Consider the following 14348-nt stretch of genomic DNA (forward strand, 5'->3'; position numbering starts at 1 on the left):
ATCGTTTCTATTTTTATCGCGATTCTCTCTTTAAGTTTTAACTTTAAAATGTACTTTTTAATCATTATCTTGATCGAATGCAGAAGATTATTTTCTATACACATATTTATATGTACATATGTTACTGTTAGCGTATTAATTACTGAATATTTAATAATATAATGTTAAATGTTTAAATTATATTAACATATTGATTACCGAGTTGTGGAAATTGTTGGAGAAGTTCTTTGGGAAATTAAATTCTGCTTTGAATATTATAACCGATATAATTTATCAAATTTAGAATCGTATTTTGAAATGTGATACACATATGTGTATATATCTAAAGAGCCCGTGATTATATTATACTTAACACATAATCAACGATCGAGCGATACTTAATCTCACTGCTATTTTTAAATATTTTTTTTTTTTAGTAAAGGACACTATTTTATATCAATGTACCTTGTGAAACGATCGGCTTTTTACATTTATCGTTGTTGCCCTTTGAAAAGACAACTCCGCCCGACTCGTAATACAGAACTTTTACGAGAAGGAATAAAAACAACGTTGAGTGTCAAAGCTTTTAGGTGCTAACTTTTTTTAACGGTGATAATGAATTCCGTGTTACGTCTGAAGGAAACATATAATTATTCTATAATGACAATGAAGAAACGATAAAATTTAAAAATCTGATATTATACACAAAAAAAATAAATTTCTTAATTTGATTAAACTTTTCAACTAAATATTATTTTGTTAATTGAACATATAAAAATATTTAAATTAAGTATAACATATGAAATCTAATAAAATGTATCTTTGACTTAAATATTGATATAATGTTCAATTAACAAAATAATAATTTTAGTTGAAAGGTTTAATCAAGTTAACGCATTTTTTTCAGTGTATATTTTGAAAATACTAACTTTTGAAGATTAATCAAATGCGTCTTTCGTGTCAAACAATCGTAGTTAATGTGATGAGAATATTCGGGTTAGAGTTTCGAGCTGGACCGAGAGAGCTTCTCCTCTCGGAATCGCAACTCCAAGTGTTAACTGTGTGCGAGAAACACGTCGACGAGAAAATCCAGGATATGTTCTACGTACGAGTTAAAGTTCCCGGCGTGTGTCGTCGCCTCAACTAATCTCTATCCCGAAATACCACGAGGATATCCTATTGCGGTTTCTTCTAGGGCGTTAACCCTTCCACTTTTCTCGCCCAAGTCTTTAAACCACGTTTATCCGCTAAACCAGAAATGAACGCTATCGCATACGCGGCAACCACTTTTTTCTCACCTCTAATATTAAACCAATAATGCGATGGTCACCATCTTCACGTTTAGTGACGTTAAGTATTTATCTTCATTAAAAGTACGCGGAGCTTTTAAGAAATCTTTAGTATTATATGTACATGCCAGAAAATTGTCTGCATTTAAAAGTAATTAAAAACTAAATTGAAACTGCAGCTATTATATTTTTAATAAGTTTTATATATTTTGTATATTATATTTATTATACTTATTATATTCTTATTGTGCACTTTTTTCACAAAATACTGTTTTTATCTTCTTGCCTCGCAATACTGCTCTACGAACAATTTAAGTGTTAATCAAGTTTAATTAAAGTTTCGTTACAATCTCCTGGATGAAAAAAATGAGAAAAAACGAAATTGAAATTAAACTAAATAATTTTCCTCATAGCTGTGATATTAAAAGAACATCGCGCATCAGTAAACTTAAATATTAGCATTATATAGGATGAAAGTATTTGCCGCGTTAATCTTTTCATCGATGTTTCTAAACTCTAAAGAATGTGTCAGTTGAGATCGAGAGTTTTGAAAAGAAGGGAGGCGGAAAAAGAGGGCGAGGGAGAAACTTGCGAGCAAAAGTGACTTTAAATAAATCTGCGCGTCTTTACGCGATCTCTTTCGTCTCAACACTCGGTCTTGAATCTTAATCGCAATAATGAACCCTTTAAATTCGCGGTTGGAATTTTTCCACTTGCTTGTTGGAAAATCACTCTGCCGAGAGATACCTCGAAGATCACGTTGATCAGTCTCGACGAGCGTTAGCCCTTGATCTTCCACCTGGTCTTAAATCCCGACGCGTTAATCAGCTGTCGTCTCATCCCCGAGTGTCTCGTCCAGATTTTACGGGGGCGAAACAGTAAGGAACAAGAAGAGCCAAAAGGGAGAAGGAGAAGGTGTCGGAGTTTTTTTTCGCGATTTTCCCCCTTTGGTACCAAAAAATTTTTTTTTTTTTTTTTTTTTTCTTTTTCTTAGGCGAGAACGAGGAGCACGCGAGGGTGAAAGCACTCAGGAAGAGGACACGCGAGGACTATCCTCTTTCCACGGCCCGATACGCACGTTCTCTCGTTCTCCCGGCTCGCGAGACGAGAGAGCACTGCGTGCTTCTCTGAAAGCAGCCCCTGATTCGAAGCCACGACCCTCTCCCGCTACTCTTGCTCCTGGACCGCCACCGCTCTTCCCCTACAACCCCTGTCCTCTCCCTCTTGGCATTTCTCTCTCTCGAGCTTCCTTTACTCGCCACTCCATTTGTTTCTATCTCTCTCTCATGTGCAAATTGTGTTAAGGCTTTGATAAGGCCCCTGTTAATTTTTCCTAACTTTGTTAGGGTCCTAATATGGAAGCCTGATAAGAACCCTTTAAGATCGGTCACGCTTTTCCATCGAAGGCCCTTAAAAGTTAAGTAATCAGGACCTTGACAGTTGCCTTATGAAATCCCACTCCATTTGTTTCTATCTCTCTCCCATGTGCAAATTGTGTTAAGGCTTTGATAAGGCCCCTGTTAATTTTTCCTAACTTTGTTAGGGTCCTAATATGGAAGCCTGATAAGAACCCTTTAAGATCGGTCACGCTTTTCCATCGAAGGCCCTTAAAAGTTAAGTAATCAGGATCTTGACAGTTGCCTTATGAAATCCTTTATATTACTCCAAGATGGAATTCCTATAATTTCCAGAAATGTACCCGCTTTTTTGGGATGTGTGTTTGTGTGTAAAATTAATACCAAAATAAAGGCGATTTAATTTATTTATCAATCTATATTATATGACTCGATGAAATTACGAACTTATTATAGTTATTGCTTGCATATTCTGCCGTTTATTTTGGTGATGACTTTTTTTCGCATTGTTTAAACACATTGCGAGATTCTGATAATATATCTTTTCAGTTACAGTTTTCTGGACTGAATGAATCTTTCTGAAGATACATCTAAAGAAATATATATCATCAAATATATACCAGATACATATCGTTTTCTTATTCAGATCATACATTACATTAGCTACTTAAAACTGATGTTACCTTACTAGGATCTAATCTGGCAGTAATGTGGAAATCCCTAACAATTTTCCACATGGGTCTTTTTTTTCGTCCATTTTTGTCCTCCTTGACTTTCCGTCTCTTGCCGTCTTCGGGCTACTTTGCTCTTCAACCCTCGTATTCTTTCTTCACTTTAATGCCGTTCTCTGCTCGCAAATTTCCAGCCGAAATGTCGTCTTCGACATACGACTCAATTTTTGGATAACTCGAAGCTGTCCCACAATGACAGCGGGAATTGGCCGATTGCCAATTTTTCCGAACACGATTGTCGCGGCGAACTTTCTTAATGCCGCCATTCGTCATCGTCTATGCGAGTTACGAGGTTTCCCCACTTAACGTTCCTTCTCCCCAAGGGCTGCTCGCATGTATTTCTTCGATTTAGAATGTGTCCTTCGAGTGATTTTGGCCGACCGCGCTGTTTTTCTTCGGCGCGCGATCCTTGCAAAGAATAAATAATATTAGTTCTGGGCATGGAAAGAGAGAGCGAGATGCATCGCGAAGAAATATCTCGGAGAAACTTATTCTTACTTTTTAATAAGAATCAATGTTTACAACTTTTCAGTCCCCTGAGTTTATAATGCTTTTTTTTATTCTTTTCGAACGAGCCATTAAGCGAGCTTATTATTTGTTTATAAATTTTTACAAACAAATAATTTTTGATGTAAAGATATCTCTGTATGTGTATCTTTATATAAAAAAGTTTTTCATACATTTTAATATATTTAATTCTAATTTTAATTCTATTTATTTATTATAATGCATATTCGTTTGTGTGATATAATGTTTCGATCAATTTCTCAGATACATTTACAAATATATTTATAGAATATTGTGGAGAGAAAATATATTTATAATATTTATAAAACATTATAGAGAGAGAGAGAGAGAGAGAGAGAGAGAGAAAATCGAAATACGCACATATATGAAATGAATCCTGTAAATATAATAATATTTCAAAAAGGATAATGACCGCAGAAAATTGACAGTGAGTTCATATTTTTAGGCAGCCGTGAATATTTTAATATAATCATTAAATATTTTTAATATTTTTTTCAATAATAACTTAAACATTTTGACACGATATACCAAATTGCGTTTAAATTTCTCTTGAAACCAATTAACTTGAGTCATAAAAATATTATTCTAACGTATAACAGCACAGTCGCAGCTCTCTAATTTCGACGTGGCTGAGATCCAAGCGCAATTTCATATTACTTTGCGACATGTAAGATCAACAGCTCGTTAATAATCTCATTATTTTGATAGTGCAAAATTTACTAATGTCGTAAACAAGATCAGGCAAAGCGAAACAGGGAAGCACATTGTATGTAACTCTCTGTATTTAAACGTTATATGCAAAATGCATGTGCATTGTTCCGCAAAAGCTCCGCGTAATGACTTCGTACTGAAATTGTTATATATGTATAATGCTTTATACATGTCTGTATGTGTTCATGCGCGCCTCATACTTCTCTTTTGCATATGAACACAATGCGTTTATACATCGTTTCCGTGACGTCCCTTGCAGGGCTTTTATAAGCGCCAACAGATATCATCCGATAAGTAAATTCCATTCTGTGCAACAATAAATTATACGGCGAGCTCCGAGAGAATAAAACTTCACGTATAAATTATAATAATAAACACGTAAAATTTGAAAATAGAAAGAGGGAGAAAGAGAAATCCGATGTGTAAAGCTATAATTAAATTGATTAAAATTATTACATCTTGATTAAACAATAAAATTGATAGCACACGCGCTAATATCAATAAACGAAATGTCTTTAATATTAAAGAAAATTCAACGAGAATTTAATAATATATTATCTATTTTAATCTTTCGTCTTCTATCGAAAAACTTGGTTTAACATTTTTTTTGTGTATACAATTTAATTAAGATTATCTTTTTTTAGGATATATATTTACAAAAAGTTAACTTTATAAATTATATTAAATGTATTTAACTTAAAATATCAAATTTATGAGCACTTTTTGTTTCTCTGTAAATCTTGATAAAGTGTGGAAGGTTTGAAAATTTATGAAGAGATGCTTCATAAAGAGAATGACATATCGGAAAAGCGCCAACAATTATCATACGGGTTAATGAAGTGCGAATTCATAGAATTCATCCCGAATAATTTGGACATGCAATTCTCTCATCGATTGCATCCCGCCGCGCCTTGTTGCATTAAAGTAAAGTATGCCCATTTAACATCGAAATATATGTATCGCATTCGGTTGGCGACATCGTCGCCAACTTTTTTTATTGCCCGGACGACGGAGTAGATGTTTCCCTCCATTTTACCGAAATTGTTCGGCGAATGTCCGACATTTATTTTATAGCGGGTGATTTTTACGACGCGACAATTTATTCATTCACATGGTGAAACTTATTCGTCAACGTGCAAACTCTAAGGTTCATTAATCTTAAATTACAAAATATAAAATCGCTGTTTGTCTAGAAATGTAAATTCTTCCTTAGAAAGTTACAATCTTTTTTTCATTAAATTAAGAATCACATAAGTCGTTTCGGCACATATTTGTTAAAATAATTTAAATATATATATTTTATAAATTAAACTTCGGCTCGTATACAATTAAAATATGTGATATAATAAAAGGCCAACTTAACGAGCTTATATGCTATTAATTGAAAAATTTTATTTATTAATTTACGTCATACTATACAAAAGTTGGGATAAACGTTTCGACTGTACGACAGTCTTTCTCAATATCCTAATAATATGTTAAAAAATTAATTTAGTCATTTCGACATCATAAATAAATACAACAATTATAAGATTATATGACGAACGCAGTACAAATTCATGTTAGTTGGCATGAGTTAGAGCGTCAGATGCTGATAATATTATGTAACGACACTGTGAACAAATTAATATATCCGCTCAAATATTACATTTAGATTTTTAATAAATAGTATTAACTTACTTTTTTGTCAACGAACATAACACTTTTTTTAAAAAATTATTTCTTTTTACTTAACATAATCACAATGTGTACTTTTTTAAAAAACAAATCGATATCTGTATCTTACAATGTCGGCGCGCTGTATATATACCCAATTTTTCGGAACTAGTAGCATCAGAATTAAAGAAATCAAATATAACAGTAGGATACAGATGTCTAAAGAAATTAAACAGAGTCATAAAAACACAAAAAGACAGAGATAAGCTCCAAAATAATTCGGGGGTCATATATAAGATTTCATGTAATAATTGTGATGCTACATATATGTAGGACAGACGAAAAGACAATTAGGTACAAGAGTAAATGAACATAAAAATAATATAAGATTGGATTCAGCAAGGCACTCGGTGGTTTCTGATCATATTGTAAAATTTACACACAATTTCAATTGGAATGACACAAAAATCCTAGATTATGAAAAGAATTATTATAAAAGGTTGATATCAGAAATGATATATATCAAAGAAGAAAACAACAGTATCAACCTAAAAAAGGACACCGAGCGTCTTGACGGTTCTTATTATGATATTCGAAAAAAATTGTCTACGTCATCTTAAAAATTGGGTATATATACAGCGCGCCGACATTGTAAGATACAGATATCGATTTGTTTTTTAAAAAAGTACACATTGTGATTATGTTAAGTAAAAAGAAATAATTTTTTAAAAAAAGTGTTATGTTCGTTGACAAAAAAGTAAGTTAATACTATTTATTAAAAATCTAAATGTAATATTTGAGCGGATATATTAATTTGTTCACAGTGTCGTTACATAATATTATCAGCATCTGACGCTCTAACTCATGCCAACTAACATGAATTTGTACTGCGTTCGTCATATAATCTTATAATTGTTGTATTTATTTATGATGTCGAAATGACTAAATTAATTTTTTAACATATTATTAGGATATTGAGAAAGACTGTCGTACAGTCGAAACGTTTATCCCAACTTTTGTATAGTATGACGTAAATTAATAAATAAAATTTTTCAATTAATAGCATATAAGCTCGTTAAGTTGGCCTTTTATTATATCACATATTTTAAAATAATTTAATTAATTTTTCTCATATACAAACACGACGAATAAATACCATTACCTAAAGGAAAGATGAACGTATGTTACATATTTTGACATAATCTTGTTAATCGCATCGTGCATGTTTATTAAAATAATTAGCATTGGAAATTAATGTTATACGAAAGAACATTCTTCAATCAAATTTGATTGAAGGAGAAGTATATTAAATGAACTAAAGTTGATGGGATGGGGAATGATAGAATTATCGGCGGAAAATGAACAACAATTCCTGCGCCGTATAACGCCGAGAGTATTACGTTCGTAAGGTAATTAGAGATTGTAAGCAACTGCAAGAAGCGATTAATCATTGAGCTGCCGGCAATTTGGCGTACATGCATACACTGGCCTGCGCTCGATCCTTGCTGCATCGAACCGCATGCATGTTGCACGGATGCGCTTCGGCAGTTACATAGAGTGCACTTGTGTTGTGCATTACCGGTTTACGCATTACTACGACATATGTGTAGCAATGAATGCAGTGTTTTTCAACTTCGCGTTTTCTCGGGGCGGATAATCAATGTTTTTCTTCAATTTTCACTTTGTATATTTTTGTAGTTTTGACATTTTTGTACACTGAGAAAAGAAGATTTGTTAATTTATTAAACCTTTCTCAACAAAATTACTATTTTGTTAATTAAACATATATTAGTATTTAAATAAAATATACGTTTTGTGAAATTTAATATTTTATATTTAATTTAAATATTTTTTATATTTAATTAACAAAATATTTAGTTGAAAATTTTAGTTAAAAGTTAACAAATTTTTTTTCAGTGCATTGGCGCAAACCAGAGTTTTATTTACTGATAAATTAAAAGGAACCAGAGGTTCTTCGAAATACAATTATTCCATTTGGACATTTGTGGATCTCTCCTTAAAAAATCAGATTTCAGATTTAATTTTCCATAGTTTTTCAAAATGATCTCGGATAAATTCTCATCGTATCTCCTTCAAATCAATGAGTAACATTAAAAATGATTTCATTAAAATTAAATAATGAAAAAAATATTTTTGATATATATACATATATCTCTATTTATGAAGCTGTTTTATAAAATGATTCGCCGCAACCGAAGGCGCTGACAGACACCGACTCGACGTGATGGACAACTCGAACGAGCGAAAAGTGTGGGCATAGGTTTTCATTAGCTCTGAAGTGCCTCGAGATCCACCCTGGAACCTCTCGGCTCTTCATCTCATCGCTCGTCGTGTCGCATTAGCCTCGGCCACCGATCTAAATGCTCGATTGATTGATCGATGGGATCTCTGACGTTGGAAATAGGTCAGCCGTTAGGGTGGTTGGTGTTCCGAAGCGAAGAATATAACTTGTCAAAAGAAATACACACGTCCCACCACCCACAGCTAATTCCACGGGGAAAAGAACGAGCGTTTTAACAATTAAACAAATAGCACTTAATCGTATTAAAAGGTAACAAAGTTGCATATGTAGCAAAAAATTAATTAAAAGTTAATTAAAAAATTTGCAATTGAGTCAATTGAGATAAAATATACAGATTAGATGTTGACGCAATAAAATAATTCACCGATCAATTGATAATAAACAAAATATTTGTAATAATGTGAAATCCAGACTTTAAGATTAATAATTTATTAAATGTAATGAATTGACCGCTATTACGTAAAATTACGCATTCTCTTTGATCGAACGTATCTGTTATATTAGTTATGCTCCGTTTAGCAAATTCGCGTATTTGAAATAATCGCTCGAATTCGGGAGAGTTGATTAATTTATCGTTTAATTAAAAATGAAATTCGACATGACGCGACAGAGCAAAAAATGTAACAATAGAAAACTGATTATATGATTGCCTGCAGTCATTTTATCCTGTCCTGGTCTGTCACAAAAGTGCATTGACTCAATTTCGCCATCCGCAAATAATCGTGTAAATTTAATTTGTTACGAAATCACGGAAAAAAAAAAAAAAAAATAGAAATCCGCGCGTTACGCGAAAAAGGGGAAAAGAATTTTATTTTATTTATTTAATTGGATAAGAGTCGTGGGTCCCTCGGATGCTCGTTTATATGCAAACGGATATTCTCTGATTTTTGCGATTTCGCGTGCGAGAAGCCGGCTGATGCTTTATCTCTGTTTCCCTTATTGAAAAATTCCATGCATGTTAAACAGATCCTGGATGACGTTGCGCTTTGATTCGCGATTTTACGATTCGTGACATTGTTATGCTTGAATCGCATTACAGTATCGCAAGCTGGAAATTTTATCCCCTCGAGAGTTTTATGCGATGCGCGATCGTTCTTTCCACTATGCATGTGACATTTTAGAGGCTGGCGAACATCTTTAGCCTGTATTCACCGTTTATTTCTCGACAAAGTGAAAAAATAAGCTAATAACGTATTTTAATAATCATAATTATAATATTGCGATTCCAGTATCACCAGATTTTATAAACATGAATTTTAACTAGATAAACTACAAGAACTAATAATGCATATGTGTTTCTCATTTTTGTTTGACGCATATTATTCGGAGACATGGGCATTCGTAGGATTTTTTCCATGAGGGAGCATAATTAAATTTTTTTTGTTCTTTCTTAATTTTTTATTTTTATTTTTTATAAATATGCAAATAAATTCCAATGTTTATTCAAAAAGAGAACAAATGCTTAATAATTTTTTACTGCTTTTAAGGGGTAGCAAATGCTCTCTTGACAAAATACATGCATCACGGATAAAATACGAAATTGTACATGAAATTTTGTCGCAAGATGTGACCTGTGTTTTGCAATGGATTATTGTTGGTTAGACCTTCGATAAGAGCAACGTATATACATGTGTATTGTAGAGATACGATTGTATTTATATATCTTCCGTCCAGTCTCTCCCACTTCCGTTTCTATGGATAGATTTTTGGCACTTTTTGCACGCGCCATACTGGTTCTATGAGGACATTAGATTCATTGTTTTCCGATACTACGAGAATAGACCACCTGGGGCATCACATCGATCGGAGCATCGACCGATGTAACCAGTGATTTACGCCGACCCACCCACAAGTCTCCGTCACATCCAGCGCACAATTTTTCATGTTAAAAAGTCAAAAGTTCTCAATGAAGATTTCAAAGCAGGCATTAGAGCATATATATATAATTCAAATTTTAATTAATTTAAAAACTTGATAATTGTCGAAAAGTAGCTGCAATCGATACTTTGGAACTTATAATATATTTTAATTATTCGAAACTCTGTTATGAATCTTCTCTCTCTTTTAATTTCTGCATTACAATCAAGGAGCTTTAAACTAAATGAAAAATGTGTGACGAAATTTATTATAATTTTATCATCATTTGATATACGGAGATTCTAGACGTATTCTTGATTTCTGCTATAATCCTCTAAGTTTCCTAAGTTTCAAGAATGCGATTTCGTTTCGCATTTCGAGCACTCGAAGAGCTTGTTGGAAATGTCGTTGGCCAAACGGTAATAATCTTGGAAAGTCGATGAACACGTCGCAACGGAATTACCGACCCTTATCGTAAATGCATTTTACCAATCGCAATAATCGACCATTGTCATCGAAGCTCAGGAAGTATATCTCGTGATATCGAGTTTACGTATTCCTATCTTATACACCAAATAAAAAACTGAACTAAATAAATTAAAAACTCGAAAAACTTGAACATTTCTTTCCAAAAATGTCCAATCTTGGTTAGAGTAAAATTCTGAATTTCTCTCAAAAATAACATTGCATATATATAATATTATTATTTAAAATAAAAATAAGTATTATAAAAATATTATATAATATTTATTTAAAGTAAATATTACATAATATTTATTCATTTAATAATATTTATTTAAAAATATTATTAAAATAAAAATGTAAGATAAAAATACAATTAAAAAATCTTATCGCATAAAAATGTCGTGAAATTTTTAACGCGTTTTATGATGACGGTTCTTGCGATTAATATTTAATATAGTATCGCGTATAGTCTAATTGCCATGCGAACGACACTATCGAGGTAATTGTTCACTGTCAGTCATAATAGAGTTCTCCGAAGGAACTCCATTGTCCTCGCGAGATTATTACAGTTTCCGTGGCGACAGGAACGACATTGTCCTCGCCGCAAGCGACCGACAATTTCATTATGTATAAGCCTAGCATTTCCTGTCGGTCGAACGGACTTCCGAAGAACGTGTCGCGAGACTAAAGGGACCATCAAGAAAGGCAAAAATCCTAGCAGGATCCTTGCGATGAAAGATGGCACAATCTCTCGGGAGAGATCCTGCTTCCTCGCCTTCGATCCCGTCGAGATATCCATCCTTGCCGATAATAGTGAGAGATTACGTGCGATGCCAGCGAAAATGTAATAAAATTGCATGCGAAAGGGTGCGTCATTCTGTGTGATAAATAATGAAGTCAAAATTAATTTAAGCCAACACAAGGGAAAATTGTTTTCTTCAAATGCATATTTTATGTCCTCTAATAGATATTCTTAATGAAAAGGATATTTCTCTCTTTACGCGATGCTTTTTGGAATATCCTCTTAAATTAAAAATATATTCTTCATTTTCTTTTTCCAACTTCAATTCCGCAATAAATAAATATAATAAGTTTAAAATAAATTTATAAAATTAAATTATTTAAATTATTTAAATTTATAACAAATTTATAAGTTTTTATTAATATTAAAAATAATATATAATAAATAACGAATGTCTGTTTTGTAAGACTGTTTTTTTGTTATCACGATTAATAGTTTCAAATAAATCGATAAAAAACATTCCATTAAATATATATATATTTTCTTGCATGTTAAGAATATTTAATAAGAATAATATCTCTTTAGACAATTTTTTCCTCTTAAATTAAAAGGATCCTTTTTGGCATTTTTAGTGAAAAATATTATAAATGTAAATGGAATATATAAGATAAGAATAAATTGATTACGCCCTTTTTTACGCGTATCTGTCACGATATCATTCACGGTTATCATCATCATATTATAGATATCAATAGATAACAGATAATTTTAGGCCAGGTGTGTGCAAATGAGCTGGAAATTTATTTGATTGATTTGATGGAATAATAACGTTATTATTATTGCCGTCGATTTATCTCAATTTCATCGTGAGAGATTATTTAATGACTGCATCTCTGAAACGATAGGCTGTATATTAATTACTCGCGCACATTCATTGCCATTAATTGGTTTTCAAGATTTTTTTCTCGAAAGGAACAAAGAAGCTCGTTCTGGCGATTAATTATCGGAAAGATACAATTAACGGATCTCATTATTTATTTTCGCACTTAATCCGCCGAGTGAACCGAAAACGCCCCTACAGAAAATCTTCCGTCGAACGTTACGCACTTAATTCCGAGACGACCCTCACGGAGAAAATGTTCCGTATCTCTTCTGGCCCGGGGAGATAAACGCCGTATCTGTAAGCAGCGATTTTTCTCGTTGGTTCCCTTGTAAGCAAGAATCTTCGTTACTCCTATCGCATTACCGTGTGCTCTCTCGATCCATCTCGCCTGTCCTTCAACCCTTATATAATTTTCAGGACTTCAAACATCCAGCCACAGACATTATATATTAGCCGTGCTTCAAGCACGGCCGCGTCGAACTGTTGAAGCACGCGCAAACATGCTGGGACAGCTTATAATAGCGTTATGTACGCGAGACCGCGGTATCTCGATGCATTTGATGAGCACTGACAGCACCAGCTCACGTTGGCGAACGCCCGGTGTGTACAATTCAAGACTCATCGATACACAGGCGCGGTACCGAACATAATCTCGCTTTACAGAACAGTGCGCTTTATTCCAACCGGATCTTCTTGCCGGAAATGCGGCGATACGCTTTCGATCAGCGAGATCGGAACATTTAAAGTGACGCAGAAATTTTATGCGTAGATTTTCCATTATACAAATGCAATGATTAATTATATATGTATTTAACTCGGTAATCAAATAAATTTAATTTTTTTTTCTTGCAATGACTAATCTTTGGGATTTTTTCCATATTTTATAAAAAGTCTTTCTCTTAATATTTTTACATATATTACTTGATTAGAAAATAAATATGAAATTTTTATTTCTTTCTTTGTCACATGTACAGTCTTTCTAAAATAAACATATCTAAAGGTTTCTGACAGGTCGACATGTAAACTGTTATAAGCTTCTTAATGTGAGATTACATTAGACTAACATGCCCCTAAAATATCAAGTTCCAAACTTATATCATTTTACGCGGAAAATTCTCCCTCGATATATTCATTACGATACCTAAAATTAAACTAGAAAATATTGAATTCACTTTCGATACTTTTGAGATTTTTTTCAGTATTTTATAAACAGTTTTTTTATTATCATTTTTATATATATTAATTGATTTTTTTTCTTCACATATAGTCTTTCTAAAATAAACATATTTCGAGATTTCTGATAGCTCGACATGCAATGTAAGCTGTTATAAGCTTCTTAGTGTAAGATTACTTTAAACTAACGTGCCCCTAAATATCAAGTTCCAAATTAATTTAGTATTTGTATTTTTTCTGCGGAAAATCTCCTTAGATATTCATTACGATACCTAAAATCAAACTGGAATAGTTTTAATTCACTTTCGCGAACGCAGATGTGCGCGACCAAGAGCCATGTTCCACAAGCTCCGGTGAACTTATACAAAGGGATAAAGTTGTCTTCTTTTTCTCGAGGCGAGCACACAACGATCTACCGATTTTCCTTCTTCTTTGTTGCTTGATCTACCTTGATTAATGCGCGATTTCGACGCAATCCCTTTCGCCGATTTTATCTCGCTTTCTCCATTCCTCTTCTCTCATTAATTCCGATCCCGGTGAATCCATCGATCAGTTTCGAAGCAGGAAAATCGCTTTGTGCGCTCGCCGAGAAAGAGAGAGAGAATAGAAAACGCGGGAACTCGTGCCAAAGACGGGTCAGCGACGTCGCTCGTTTC

The 14348-nt window shown here is 33.1% G+C and overlaps 2 protein-coding genes across 4 annotated transcripts in view; one reads left to right on the forward strand and one right to left on the reverse strand.

The window, feature by feature from the left end:
* Positions 1-2362, reverse strand: part of LOC114934514 (uncharacterized) — a 54662-nt gene extending 52300 nt beyond the window's left edge. For all 3 annotated transcript variants that reach the window (XM_085485296.1, XM_085485295.1, XM_085485294.1), the window contains exon 1: positions 2016-2362. The gene's annotated coding sequence lies outside the window, so the exon portion shown is untranslated. The remainder of the gene's footprint in view (positions 1-2015) is intronic.
* LOC114934513 (midasin) overlaps positions 1-14348 on the forward strand; it is a 105334-nt gene that overhangs the window by 60850 nt on the left and 30136 nt on the right. The gene's annotated exons all lie outside the window — the stretch shown is intronic.

The sequence above is a fragment of the Nylanderia fulva genome, unplaced genomic scaffold (assembly GCF_048542155.1).
Source record: "Nylanderia fulva isolate GAGA-0341 unplaced genomic scaffold, ASM4854215v1 Scaffold36, whole genome shotgun sequence".
Classification (NCBI taxonomy): domain Eukaryota; kingdom Metazoa; phylum Arthropoda; class Insecta; order Hymenoptera; family Formicidae; genus Nylanderia; species Nylanderia fulva.